General features: G+C 39.5%; 1 pseudogene; it reads left to right on the forward strand.

Moving 5' to 3' along the window:
- The first annotated feature begins 674 nt into the window (after nt 1-674).
- Nucleotides 675-1,133, forward strand: LOC100734881 (immunoglobulin heavy variable 3-64D-like; annotated as a pseudogene).
- The last annotated feature ends 12,329 nt before the right edge of the window (nt 1,134-13,462 follow it).

Below are 13,462 nucleotides of genomic sequence, written 5' to 3' on the forward strand. Positions count from 1 at the left end.
TATACATTTAATATACACATATTTATATACGTGGCATAATTTAGAGCAGAAAGCTCTAGAGAACTCTCTCCTCTTTCCACAGTGATAAATGTTGTCAGACCCTTGAACATTATATTGAAAAGGATGCTGTTCATCTATTCATTTATTAATATTATAGAATAGAGAACAATACTGTCACAGTCCCTTATTAGAAAAAGTCATCTCACAATCATCATGAAGCATTATCACTCGGTCTTGGAATTTCTCAGCAAGCTGTTGAGTTCTATAGAAATAATGTGTGGGATGAATTTATATCCTGTGATGTCACATCTCATAGACATTGGCTTCTCATTCTATGTACACATTTATAAACCTTTAAACATAGCAGATCTATGACTTACATATTGATAAGAACAAGAAAAAGAAATGAGTTTATTCATAGGAAAAGCCATGTGTTCTTACAATATTATGGCTCTTCCAAAACAACTCCAAAGCACACTCTCGTGCTTTGGACCCTTCCCTCTCTGAGGCTTTCACCCTAGAACTGGCCATATACACAGGAGACCATGCAAATAGGGCCTTCTTCTGCTGATGAAAACCATCCCAGCCCTGACGGTTCTGCTGTGGAGAGGAGCCCAGCCCTGGATGCCCGATACTCAAATTTGGTGATCAGGAATGAGCACAGATGGCTAACCATGGAGTTGGCCCTGAGCTGGGTTTTTCTGTTTGCAATTTTCAAAGGTAAATTATTTACAAAAAAAGATGCTGAGGGCATCAGTGTAACTGTATGGGTTACACAGTGGACATGTGTGACACCTACCTGAGCAAGATATCTCTGTGTCTGCAGATGTCCTGTGTGAGGTACGGCTGGTGGAGTTTGGAGGTGGCTTAGTAGAGCCTTGGAAATCTCTGAGACTCTCCTATATGGCTTCGGGATTCACCTTCAGTAGCTATGGCATGAACTGGATCCGCCAGCTCCAGGAAAGGTGCTGGAATGGATTTCAGCTATCAGTAGCAATAGTAAACATACATACTAGGCAGACTCTGTGAAGGGCCGATTCACCATCTCCAGGGACAACAGCAAAAACACGCTGTATCTGCAAATGAGTAGCCTAAGACCCGAGGACAAGGCCATGTATTACTGTACAAGATAAACAGTAAGGGAAACCTCTGTGGGAGTCAGTCATAAATCTCCGTGTTGGAACACGTAGCACCTACAGGGGGCGCTCAAGTCGCATAGCACAGAATCTACCACAAGGGGACAAGTATTTTACCATTTTATTATCTTAGGTTAGCGTTATGACATTTCAAATTGATGCTATGGGATAATAGAAACGGTAAAGAAACAAATTTTAAAATTCATAGTACATAAAATGCCAACTAAAACCTAGAATAATTAATTCATTGTCTACCTAAAGCCCACAAAACACAAGAAATTCGGTACAATAAAGTAACGCATTGCAGTTTGCTATTATCTGTTATTGAAACTGTGTATTTTGCATTTTATAGCCTTTGTTCAAAATGGAGAAAATCTTTTTGAATGTTTTATAATATAAAATAGAACAACATAGTAATTTATAGTACGAAATTGCAAGAATGTCTATAAGTGCATCACCTAACATGGCTCTCACAGATAATATGCTGGACAATAAGCAAAAATATCTGTCAGATGTATGACTACATACAAGTCACATTTCTGCCTACTTGCAATGAAACATCACATAATACTCATAAAAGGTTCTTAAACCTACACTCTTTAATAAGAATTTAATTCAATAAAAATCATGGTACTAAGTACCACAGCATTCAGAGATTTCAATAATTATCAATTTTTTCGGTTGATCATCACTTCTTTCAAGCAGCTTTTTCGAAGTGTGTTCTAAGCCAATGTAACTGTTAAATGTCACACATTAATATTTACTTTCTTTCCCACAAAATGTCATTTACAAACATCTAAAATATCTGTGTATAACAAAGTTAAGATGACACTGAATCATATGTTTGTATCATTTTTATCACCTCAAGGATTTCAAAGCTGCAGATTTATTCAATGAAACAAATATCATAAAAATCAAAATATTTCTGTGTTTTCAGGTGTCCAATGTGAGGTGCAACTGGTGCAGTCCAGGAGGACAGGCTTGATGCAGCCAGCAGCATCCATGAAACTCCCATGCAGGCTCTGGACTCAACTCCTGTGACTTCTGAATGAACTGGGCCTACAAGCTCCAGGGAAGGTGCTTGCAGCATGCACTGTGATAGGGACACACATTATGCTGACCTTGTGAAGGGCTGATTCATCATCTCCAGAGAGTGCCAAGGGTCCATTGCATCTGCAGATGAGCAGCCACAGATCCGCAGACACAGCCTTGTGTTACCATGAAAGAGACACAGTGTGGAGAACTCAGTGTGAGCCCAGACGCAAAACTTCCATCAGGGAACTGCCCCAAATCTCTCTCTCTCTCTCTCTCTCTCTCTCTCTCTCTCTCTCTCTGTCTGTCTCTCACTCTGTCTCTGTCTCTGTCTCTGTCTCTGTCTCTGTCTCTCTCTCTGTCTCTCTCTCTCTCTGTCTCTCTCTCTGTCTCTCTCTGTCTCTGTCTGTCTCTGTCTCTCTCTGTCTCTCTCTATCTCTCTCTGTCTCTGTCTCTCTCTGTCTCTCTCTGTCTCTGTCTCTGTCTCTCTCTGTCTCTCTGTCTCTCTGTCTCTCTCTGTCTCTCTCTCTCTCTCTCTCTCTCTCTCTCTCTCTCTCTCTCTCTCTGTCTCTCTGTCTCTCTTTCTCTCTCATTTTGAGACAGGGTTTCAGGCTGTTCTTGAACTCACTTGGTATCCTAGGCTGGCCTTAAACACACAACAATCCTCTCTCTTCAGGCTGCTGAGTGTTGGTCTTATAGGCTTATGCCACAATGTTAATGTCTTAATCTATTTTCAAGGGATGCACATCCACACACTCAGCCTAATCCAGGCTATGTTTTTATCACCATTGTCCTACACCCATGAAATCTATTCTGTAGGCCTCTGCTGGTAGGAGTTAGGGAACTAAGGTATTCTTTGGGAGGACAGTAACATTCCAAATGTTATAGAATTCCTGATTTTTAAAGGTGACAAATTTTCAGATATATCAATGGTGGGAAAAATCCAAAAGTGTTGGCAAAATAACTGGACTGAGAGCAAGTATGGGTCAGGTAAAAAGTGATTAAAGAATAAAAATGAAGACTCAGTCAGGAGCAGAGGGTCCTGGTGTGAAGAGGAACAGTGGCTCTTCAAGCTGTTCTTGTTTTAAAGTGAGGTGAAGAACACTTTATTAGAGGGTGGTGTAGTTTGCACTGAGGAGCAGAGTCTGGCTGCTCAAAGCATGAGGCACAGAGTGGTCTTTTGAAGATGCAATGATAGTACCTGTTACATGAAAATACCTTGCAGGGCTGGTTTGATTCTTCCCAAGTCCCTATGTGCCTTTACCCAGGGTGCATTCTGTGGTAATTTGTTTCCCCTGGCCACAGTTCATGGGTTCAGGAATAGAGTCGTTGAACTGGGAAAGGTGCCAATTACAGCTATGCCTAGTGACCTACCAACAACTTTTCTGCTTCCTGTTCCAAGCAATGTGTGTACTGCTGGCCTAGATGTCTTAGTTTTAAAGGAGAGGGGTGCCTTGCACCATGCAGTGCAATTACGATTTCACAGATCCAGAAGCAAGGCATTTGCCTGGTTGTTTTGGGCTCCTCCTGTCTCCTGCCTCTACATCAGCTAAAAAGGGATTGATAGTGTGGCAGTACTGATTGATCCAGACTACCCAATGGAAATTGGAATGTTAAGCCACAGTGTAGAAAGAAAAAAAAAAATACCTGGCATGCAAAAGTTCCCTTAGGGCATTTCCTTACCATACACTTATATTAAGGTCAATGAGAAACCACCAGCCAGAGCGATGGGGATCCAGAGACCACAAGGCAGGTGCCCCGGAGCAGGTGCAGAGCAGGAAAGAGTGGGCTGATGGCTTCCTTTTGCACTCTGAGGTTTCCTCTCTGTCTGAAAATCACATAATAAGAAGGGACCTGAAATACACAGCTTCATATATATCATATATCATATATATCAGAAGGTCCTTTAGGGCATCTCCTTACCATGCCCTGTTATTGAGGTCATGCTGTGGGTTAAGCTTGTAGAACTTGTTCTTGAACAAAACCCACGATTTCCCATCCACAGCACCTTAGATTTAGAAGTATGGTAAAGTTGGGGCAAGTCTCAGAACACAAGGAAAAGTTAAAAGCTTTCTGTAGCCAGCTCAGTGACAGGGGGGCTATTGAAGCCCTGAACAATATGATTCAGGACGAGGGGGGAAGAGGTGATAAACCTTTTGCAGAGGCTGTGAGTCCTCAGCCTCATGCTCAAACACTTCTAGCGAAGGCCTACTCCCCACCATCTCAATGCCCATTTCCTGCAGCTCAGATGGTACTCCCGCAATTCATAAAGGTTGTGACACTCCAAGAAATACACCTGCTTACCTAGTGAAAATTCAAAACGGGTCAGAAGAGAGGCAATCATTTGTCAGGTAATGATCTTCATATTATCAGGACCACTGTTCCTTGTTTTTTACTTGAAAGTATGTTTTTACAGTCTATGCCATAACCGGGGGCACTCTATGATTTACTGGAGAAATCCATCGATCTTGGACTCCTCACAAGCTCTTGCAATATTTTTGCCTTTTTAGCCAGGGTCTCACTATGACATTCAGGCTGGACTTGAGCTCACTTTGTAGCCCATGATGGCTTTGAAATTGTAAGAATCCTCCTGCCACAGCCTCCCAAGTGCAGGGATTACAGGGGAACACCATCACATCTGTTTTATTTTAACTGTAGCTCGTTTCACTTTGCTAAAGTTGTTCAACTTGAATCAATTCCACACTCACCATTTTTACTGATGACTCTGGCCACAATAAAGGTGTCATATTAAGAGGCTCCCTTCAGCCAAAGAAGAAAAGATTTCCTTCCATTAAAATGCAGAATTTGGAACTATCATCCTAGTTTTACAAACAATATATGATGGATGAGGAGATCAATTGAAAACAATTATTGTGCATTGTCAATTCTTAAAATACTAACTTGCAATTTTCTCTGCATTCTGTTTGTATTAATAAAAGAACACTGACTAAAGTTTATTTGGATGACTATTGGCAGACAATCAACTATAAAATGGAACATTGTGGGACTATCCAATTGATCTGAGACATGTGTTTCAGAAAACGGTTATAGCAAGTGTTCCAGAGTAAAATACACAAAGAAGGCTTAAATATAAGATATATTTTACATGTGAGAAATTTCTATGATAAAAGATGTGCAGAATTCAGGTCTAGAATCTTGATTCAATATCTAAATATGAGTTTTCAAGGCCGTGGATGCAGGAGGAAGGTAAGAAGGTCTGTGTCCCATGAGGCATTCCAACATTTCCAGACAGCACCAGAAAGTCCTGATTTTACAAACCCAAGAATGGGCTGAGAAGGAGACTAATGTGTTCGCTTAGACCTTCCCAAATAGGGATTCCATGGAGATCTATGAAACAAGGCCCAGATATTGCCCATGAAGCTGACATGCAAAAATGAAACAGGAACTTTCCAAAAGGCAGTCGTGGAGAAGTGCATAGGGGTAGCACTAAGAAAAAAGAAAATTTAGTTAGTTTTTGAAATATTTTTCTCCAATTCCAGTAATAGCCCACAGATATACACTTCTCTGCCCTGCTACAAACCTTCCCATGGAAAGGCTGACATAAGTAAATACCGTCAGCAAGTCAGAAACTGTTCAGGACAGAAATATTCTAATGTTAAATATTCCCACATAAACTGTGTTCACAATCAACAAATCCTTCCCCGTGTTCAAATTTCACTTTGTGTGAAAATACCATCACAGGTGTAAAAAAGTGTCTCATTGTCAGGAGTCAGCTCTGATCCTCCTGTGAAAATTCCTCTCCCTGGGAAGCACTAAAGCACCCCACCCTGGGTCCAACCCTTATACCCATGCAAAACAGACCCAGGCTTAGGAAGAAAAGCCATCTCTGGCTAAGCAGCCACAGTCTCCTCCCACAGGACTCTTCACTGAGCATGGATTTCTTGCCTCTGCTCCTCTGCCTGGTGGCAGCACCCTATTGTGAGTGTCTCTGAGGTTCAGCAGAGGGCCTGGGAACAGGGAGCCAGGTGGGTTTAACTGCCAGTGATGTTTCTTGTCCTCAGGTGTCCTGTCCAAGGGGCAGCTACAGGAATCAGGATCTGGCCTAGTGAAGCCTTCAGAGAACTTGTCCCTCACCACACAATCTCTAGATTCTCTTTAACCAGATATGGTGTCCCCTGGGTCCTTCAGGCTTCAGGGAAGGGGCTGGAGTGGAGTGGTGTGTTATCAAGTGGTGGAAGTACAATTTATAACTCAGCCCTTCAATCTCGAGTGACCATCAGCAGGGACACTTCCAAGAGCCAAGTATCACTCACACCAAGCAGCCTGATCCCTAAGGATATAGCCATGTATTACTATGTAAGTCACAATTTATAACTCAGCCCTTCAATCTCGAGTGACCATCAGCAGGGACACTTCCAAGAGCCAAGTATCACTCACACCAAGCAGCCTGATCCCTAAGGATATGGTCATGTATTACTGTGCAAGAGAAACAGTGAGGGGACATCAGTGTGAGTCCAGATATAAACCTCCCTGCAGGGGATGTAGTATTCTGGAGAAGGAAAATCAGGAAAGCCAAAGATCCCCTTGACCAAGAAAGAAACTAATGTGAGAATTGAAGCCCACAGAAAGAATTTTAATAAAAGAAAATCTTGAACATAAGAAGGCAGTAGCTGGCAGTGCTCTCACCAGAGCTGGTACTACTGTGCCAGAAGCACTGTTGGAACCCAGAGATTCATGAGCATAGTGAAGCTGCTGGCTGGTAAGCCTGAAGGGCTTGGTGAGAAGATATAAGGGCAGAAGGGAGCAGCAAACCAGTGAACTGCACTGGCTGGCATTTCTGAACTTGTGCATCTGCAACTCAGCAAACTGCCTGGGTTTCCACTGCATTGATTCTCTGGAGACACAGATCAGCAAGAGCAACAGAAAGTGGAGCCTGTAGAGAACCAGCATTGACCTGCTGTGAGTGTCGGGAATAAAATCTTTCTACAGAATAGGAGACAACATCTTGAAACTGGGAAGGTCTGGAAGAAACAGGTACTACAGAGACTTCATTCAGGGTCATGCTCCTGGTTGGGAACCAGTAGAGTGTCCCAGACCAATTCCCCACAGGCTGTGCACAATAAAGTGCTGTGAAGGTCTCAGCAGGCTGGCTGACACAGAGGGGAGGGGCCAACATAGATTGTCCCTATTAGCACTTCATTAGCACACTGGATTAGGCAGGGTCACCTAGTCAGTGCACTTCAGAAGAACCAGAATCAACAACAACAAAAAAAAAAGGGATAAGACTTTCTCCATATACCTGTACTGAAGAAACAAAAAAATATGGCAAGAGGAAACAATAAGAAAAAGCCCCCAGCTCCCAACACTGACAACATTGATCCAAGAAAGATAAATACAAAAGAAATTGAGGATAGCAAACATGCAATATCAGACACAGCATCAATGGACATAAATATATTTGGTACCTCATAGACAAGTTCAAAAATGAAATATTTAACCAAGTAAAGCAAGATATAAATAGATTAATAGAATAAATGCTAAACACCTCTCAAGAAAACACAGGTGGAAGAATGAAGGAACACACAGGAGAAAACTATTTGATAAAGAATATAAAGAAAATATAGAATACATGAAGCAGATTCAAAGAGATTACCAGGAAATTAAAAACTCCACTGAAAGCTGACAAAACTGCTTGAAAGAAACTAAGGATAAATTATTCAAACTGGAGGTCAAGTTTGCAATGTAGGATAATGAAAGGAAAAACTTTTTAAAAATAATAAGGAAATAATCAGTAACAATACAAAGGCTAGAAGATGACAAACCAATCTATAACTTGAGATTACAGAATGTGAATAAAAAAGCAGAGTTACAAACAAAAGATCTAAAAATTCTATTCATAGAAATAATTAAGGAAAAGTTCCCAAACACTGGAAAATGAAATGATATTTAGATATATGAGGCATACAGAATTCCAGCCACCTGTAACCCAAACAGAGCCACACCCAGGCATATAATAATCACGATCCCCAGAAACTCAATATAAGAACAGAATATTAAAAGCTGTTAGAGATAAGAAACAGATCTCCTACCTATAAAGTAAGGCCCATCAGAATTATGACAGACTTCTTAACACAAACCATCAAGTCAATAAGAGCTTGGAGTGAAATATTCCAAGCCCTGAAAGAAAATAACCTCCAACCCAGATTCATATACCCTGAAAAACTGTCTCTTGAAATTAATGGAGAAACAAAATCCTTCCAAGACAAAGAGGAACTGGGGAGATTTGTGACCACCAATCCAACTCTACAGAGAATACTTCAGGACATTCCAGAGAGAAAAGTATCAGGATTCCAGGAACCTTGGCATAGAGGCCTCAATGAATTTAGCAGAAAGTAGAATGAAAAAGACAAGCAGACAACTAATGGCAAATAAAGAGCATAACAGAAATGAGGCAGAGAAGGTTGGTATAAACTCTAATATAGATGGCCTTGATTCACTAAATTAAAAAAAAAAAAAGAAAATCACAGTTAGAGTAGATCAGGAGGTAGAGTCCACTGAGGTGCTCTTTATAGGAAATATAATTTACTTGAAAAAGAGTATATGGACTGAAAATAAAATATGGGAAAACAATATTTTATGGGACAGGGAGCCAGAGAGTAATAGGGGCAACTAGAGTAGTACTTGAGGATAGGTTGGAAAGACAAGCTTTAATAGGAAAAGGAATATAATTAGAGATCAAGTCCAGGAGGGAGAAGGTATTGATACACTTAGGTAAATAGCAGATCCCCCCCCCCCAATTTAAAACTGAGGATCTAGATAAGACCCAAAAATGCACAGCACACCCTGGGGAAGTGAAAGTGGAGGAATGGTCTTTGAAAAGATGTCGTAAGTAATTGTTAATTGTGTATCAAGTATTAAAACCCATAATACACACACCACTATACTTAGATGGATTTTTATTCTGTCCCAGTTTGTCTACATGCATTAGATTTGAAGGCACAGACATCTATCCCAAAAGCAGCAGGAGATAGCACAGTAATCATCTTTAATTTCCTATTAACTTAATTTGGAGCCTTGTATGACTTATACTGGTTTGTCATGACTGATCTTAGTTAAATCTGGTTTAACTGATTGTTGTTTGGTATTGACAGATTTTATTCAAAATTCGTATGATGGATAGTATCAAGTCTGAAAGTTTAGGCAATTACACTGAATATGACAAGACTCAACATGACACCCATTCTGGCTTGATTACTACCTGTTTTTGAAGTTTTATACTACATACAAAATTGTGTTTTTATCAATACTTTTATGTACTGATATATTCAAGTATACTATGTATGATCATATAGCCAGCTCTATTGATGATATCAAGAGACAACACAGTAACCATGGTAGAACCCCTTGTACAGAGGTCTTACATGTCTTTTAGATTTCATGTGTTTATAGGAATATGTTTTATTTTGTCTTGCTTTGTTTTTTCTTTCCTCTAATACAGAAAGTATATAAATACATGTTAAGACTCTTGCATTTTTAGAACCAAAAAACAGTTTATGATAACTGATCTTATGACACATGATGAAATGAACAAATACTTTGAAGAAAAAGGCACACTACAGTATCCAGTGGTGATACAGAGTATTATAATGTGAAACCCAGAAATACTATTATTCTTTGTTCAGAGTGATTTTAGCCAGCTTAGGATTGTTCAGTCTCAAAATAGATGAAGATATGGGTAACTGCATGTATAAGTGTATAGGATTGATAACCATATTACTAAGTTTTTGTTGGACAGAACTGGCTACAGTCTTGCTGTTTGAAACCCCAATTTATATGCTCCACTTTTGTATCTTGAATAACTATTTGTAAAATAACAATATGTAAATATCACCTAGTGATTTCTTACTGTTTATTCTTTATTTGAAAGTATGTATTATTTCTACACATTTTATGTTTCATTTAGTCTTTAAGTAAAAAAAAAAATTTAAAGCGCAAAGGGAAAAAAGTGGAAACTACTGTCAATTTTTTATTGTCTTATTTTGAACTCTTGCATTGTTTACACAATTTTATTAGGTTTGGCTTTGTTCTGTCTTTTGTTAGATTTTATGCTTTCAGATGGTAAGGGCAGCTATTTTGACTATAATGGGGAATATTATGGTAAACACTGTTTCCAATTATATTGTTTTGAAGTCTTATAATGCTTTCATTCATTGGTCTAGTTTTATTTTGTTTTGTTTGATTTTATTATGTGAGATGGTATGAACACTAATTTGAAGAAAACAAGTCATTATGATAGCTATTGCTGATTTACTGTCATCTTACTTTGAAGTCCTACCATGATTTTGTTCTTCTGTCTTTATTGGCTCTATTCTGTTGTGTTTTATTTTATTTTATTTTATTATGTGTGATGTTATAGACAAATTTTTGAGGAAAATGAGGTATTATAGCAGCCAATGTTCATTTCCCATAATTTGGTATTGAAGTCCTGTAATGCTTTCATTCTTTTGAATGTTTTTTTTTTACTATATTGTTATGTTTGGTATCACTGTTTGTGAAGGTATGCTCAACTATTTCAAAGAAAAGAGACATTATATTAGCTACTGTTGATGTCCAGCTGTTTTGTTGTGATGTGTGGGTGTTGCTTGCATTTTCCTGTTCTGATTTGTTTGTTTCATTCTGTTTTTTTTTGTTCTCTTTAAAGTAAAAAAAAAAAAAAAAGAATAAATAATCAAGTAGAATGATGAAGGATTGGTATTGCTTCCCGTGATTGCTAATTGTTGAAAATATTTATTTTATTTATTGACCTATTGTACTTCTGCCTCAGAAAAGCATCTATACTTTTCAATTGCCCATTTCATATTTTGAGGGGATCCAATTTTTTGGGTTCTCTATTCAGTATATTCTTGATAGTAGTTCAATGTCAGAGGAATAGGTGGAAATAATTTGTGCACTATGTAGATGAAAAAAATCAGAAAATCTTAAATATTTCACAGTACATTTTATATAAGAAAACAAGTATTTAAGTAGGTTCAAAGGCATAGTAAAGCAAACCTCAAAAGAAACAAAGGTATTTTGCAAGACTAAAGAGACCTAAGAAGTGGAGGGATGTTAAAGAAATTCTGATGAAACAAGAATTAAAGAGTTTTATTCACACATATAGGGGGCTACCATAAATGTATCCATTATATACTCTTAAGGCAATTGATAAAAATTAATAACTAAAAAATGAAAATAAAGTTAGCAAATAGTAGCACAGAGGAAGGTAATATTTGAAAATGAGAACCTCATTAGCAGGCTCCACATGAAATCTGGTGCTGTTTCCTTTCAGAAAAGAGCAGAACACCACAGTCACACACTTTTTCACCATAGGGGAAGATGTCTGTGAATTGAAACAGGAGAGTCCATGAGCTGGGCCAGGCATCAGTCTGCTCACAGATCAGGAGAGCAAAGACCCATAGATTGGGGGTGACATTGACATGGCATCAGATCCTAGATGGAGAGCACAGCTGTTCTTGGCACTCAACATTTCACGTGTTTACAGAGTATGCATCATTAATATAAAATGCATGATCTATGTATATGAATAAAAATCATGAAGAATTGAAAACACAACAGAACACTACTACTCGAGTTATCTCTTTTTATTTATTTATTTATTTATTTATTTTGTATCAGGGATCCAACACATGACTTAGCACCAGTCACCACACAGGCACACTGCCACTGAGCTATATCCCTGACCTTATGAGTTGTCAAGTTCTCTTGAATGTGTCTTTGTTACCAAACCTGTCCAGCACAGTCACACCTGTTGTGGACACTCCCTGTTCTGAGGGTCTCAGCACAGTGCTGTCTATGTAGCAGGAGGAAATGCAAATAGGGCCCCCTTGTGCTCATGAAATTCACCCCAGCACTCACCCTGCAGCTCTGTAAAGGAACCCAGCCCTAGTGCCCAGCTGTTCCCATTCGCCTATCAGGACTGAGCACAGACAATCACTATGGATTTGGAGATGAAATGAGTTTTCCTGTTTGCACTTTTGAGAGGTAAATTATTGAGAACAGTGGATATGGGATGCAAAAGTTCATGACTGGTATAAACAGTGGATTTGTGTGACAGTTTCCTGAGCAAGTCGTCCCTGTGTTTGCATGTGTTCAGGCTGAAATGCCAATGATGGAGGCCAGGAGACACGTGGTGCAGCCTTGGGCCTCCCTGAAACTCTCCTATGCAACTTCAGGATTCACCTTCAGTGACTATATGTTGAGCTAGCTCTTCCAGGCTACAGAAAAGCGGCTGGAGTGGATCTCTGACATAAACTCTAATTATAGTAAAATTTACTATGCCGACTCCATGAAAGGCTGATTCACAACCTCCCTAGAGAAAGACAAGAACACTCTGTATCTGCAGATGAGCAGCCTGAGACCCGAAGACAAGGCCATGTATTAATGTACAAGACTTACACTGACTGACATCAGTGCAAGCCCAGACACAATCTTCCCTGTTGAGGCACTGGGAACCTGCTGGGGGCTTTGTGTCCCATGGCAAAATGGTCAGGGCCCAGGAGCAGCTGCAGGAAATGAAGCTGGCAAGTGAGGCTTCCTGGTGGCCTCTGGGTGTTCCTCTCTGCTTTAGAGTCATGTGACTTGAGAAGATCCCAAAATTCATAGGCTTCTGATCACATATGATGTGTCCAAGTTCAAGTAAAAGTTTTCTGTTAAATCTAAAGGCATAAGTTTATATTCATGTTTTGACTTTCTCCATTTCTTTTGTATTAATTTCACTTGATGGGAAAACAATACTTCTATGATACTTGAAAAAAACTTATGAATATATCAGAATTAGGTTTCTTTTAAGTTTTAAATCATCATCATCTAAAAATTCATCCAATTTTTCCCAATGATGAGTTGACTCATGTAGAAATAAATGCTCTGCATAAATCCTTCCTGTCTCTGTGTACAGGGTCTCAGAACACACAGCCTTCTTCTCTGCTTGGTCACTCCAGGATACCTGGTCCACAGTATCAGCCCCGGCATCCTGTGAAAGGAATAGGGGCAGCCTTACAGGACTCAGGGCAGCGTCCCCAGGCTTCTGTGTTCTCATTCTGTCAAAGGACAGTGAGTTGAACTTGGACATGAATCTTTGTTTCAGATCTTCAAAATCAGAGTCATAAAATAAAGCCTAATTCAGTGTAATCTCCCAGTGCCTTTGCCTCTGGTTGACTCTGTCTCTGTCTCTGTCTATCTGTGTGTGTGTGTGTCTGTCACTGTGTCTTTCTCTATGTCTCTGTCTCGCTGCCTCTCTCTCTCTCTCTCTCTCTCTCTCTCTCTGTCTCTCTCTC

This window comes from Cavia porcellus, unplaced genomic scaffold, assembly GCF_034190915.1.
Source record: "Cavia porcellus strain 051 isolate PalLab524CR breed Dunkin Hartley unplaced genomic scaffold, mCavPor4.1 scaffold_8, whole genome shotgun sequence".
Taxonomy (NCBI): Eukaryota; Metazoa; Chordata; class Mammalia; order Rodentia; family Caviidae; genus Cavia; species Cavia porcellus.